Source organism: Artibeus jamaicensis, unplaced genomic scaffold, assembly GCF_021234435.1.
Source record: "Artibeus jamaicensis isolate MK-2021 breed Jamaican fruit bat unplaced genomic scaffold, CSHL_Jam_final contig_482, whole genome shotgun sequence".
In the NCBI taxonomy this organism is placed as follows: domain Eukaryota; kingdom Metazoa; phylum Chordata; class Mammalia; order Chiroptera; family Phyllostomidae; genus Artibeus; species Artibeus jamaicensis.
Genome location: NW_026521857.1, coordinates 481,260 through 482,965, shown reverse-complemented (window position 1 = coordinate 482,965; position 1,706 = coordinate 481,260).

Below are 1,706 nucleotides of genomic sequence, written 5' to 3'. Positions count from 1 at the left end.
TTTTTTCTTAATTTCTGCTTCTGCTGATTTATTGTTAGTATATAAAAATGCCTTTGATTCCTGGATATTCACTATGTAACCCGCTGTTTTACCAAATTCATTTATTAGGTCAAGCAGTTTTTGGGTAGAGTCTATAGGATTTTCCATGTACACTATCATGTCATCTGCAAACAATGAAAGTTTTATTTCCTCCTTTCCAATTTGGATGCCTTTTAGTTCCTTTTCTTGTCTGATTGCTGTGGCTAAAACTTCCAAAACTATATTGAATAGCAGTGGTGAAAGTGGACATCCTTGTCTTGTTCCTAATCGTAGTGGAAAAGCTTTTAGTTTTTACCCATTGAGTATGATGTTGGCTGTAGGTCTCTCATATATGGCCTTTATTATATTGAGAATGCTCCCTCTATTCCCAGTTTGCTGAGTGGTTTTTATCATAAATGGGTGCTATACCTTATCAAATGCCTTTTCTGCATCTATTGGTATAATCATGTGTTTTTTGTCTTTGCTTTTGTTTATGTGGTGTATTACATTTACTGATTTGCGAATATTGAACCATCCTTGCATCCCTGGGATGAATCCCACTTGGTCATGGTATATGATCTTTTTAATGTATTGTTGGGAGAGATCATGCAAGATGGCGACAGAGTAGGACAGAGCGGATTCTAGCTCCCGTACTCGTGGGTGAAAATCCTGGCAGATCTATAGAGAAGCAGCGCACTAATCCATTGGTTATCCAGCATTTGTGAAATTAAAAGAACAGAGATTGTGACGGACACTGAAACACCAGAAAGCGGCAGGTGAGTGGGGTCTTGGGGACCAGAGTAAAGACAAAGCGGTGGGGGCTGGCGCCCCCGGCTAGGTGGCCCTGGTGCTGCCTCTATGGCCAGGGACCAGAGCCATTGGTCTGAGACCAACACCAGAGGTGTCTGCCACAGGAGCCTGGGCATGGCACTCAGTGGCCCCAGTGGCCACCAGCTCGGGCCAGCACCTCCCCCGCTCCCCGTATAAGCAAAACTGGACAACACTGGGCAGAGACCTGTCTGCTTGCCGGCTTGCATTATCAGGGAGGGTTACAAATACACAGGGCCCGGTTCAACTGCAGACTATGTGGTCGCAAGCCTGGAAGAACTGAGAGACGCTTTGGCCTCACTGGTCTCACTGGGAACTGGCTGTACTGAGAGGCAGGCTGTCTGGAGAGTTTTGGGCTTTTTTTTTTTTTTAAGTGGACTGAGGTGTTCTCCTGCCAGGACAGCTTGGCTTGCTTCCCACCCGGCCTTGCAACGAGCCAGGGGGAAAGCGGAGGCATTTGGGGTCTCGCCACAGGACCGACCGGGAAGCGCCCTGCCGATCAGGCGGGCTGGGCGCGCAGGTGTGGAGACTTAGGGGTTGGGGCCACAAGACAGGGAAGCGCCCTGCAGGTTTCGCAGGCCCCGACTGCCCTGCGGGCGCATGCGGGCACGGAGACTTAGGTGTCGGCCACCCAATAATTGACTTGGAAGCGGGACGCATTGAACTGAACACAGCTGCAAGATGGACAGCAAATGCAAAATGCATGGATATCCTGTATGTGCAGCTGGGTCACAGAAGAGGTTTGTCAAAGAGCAATGTGGAGAAGGGGGAAACTTTTAAAAAACACTGTTTATTCACTTTTCATTTTGGATGGATTATTCCCTATGCTTAGAATAAAACAGAGAGGAGTATGCTCAGGG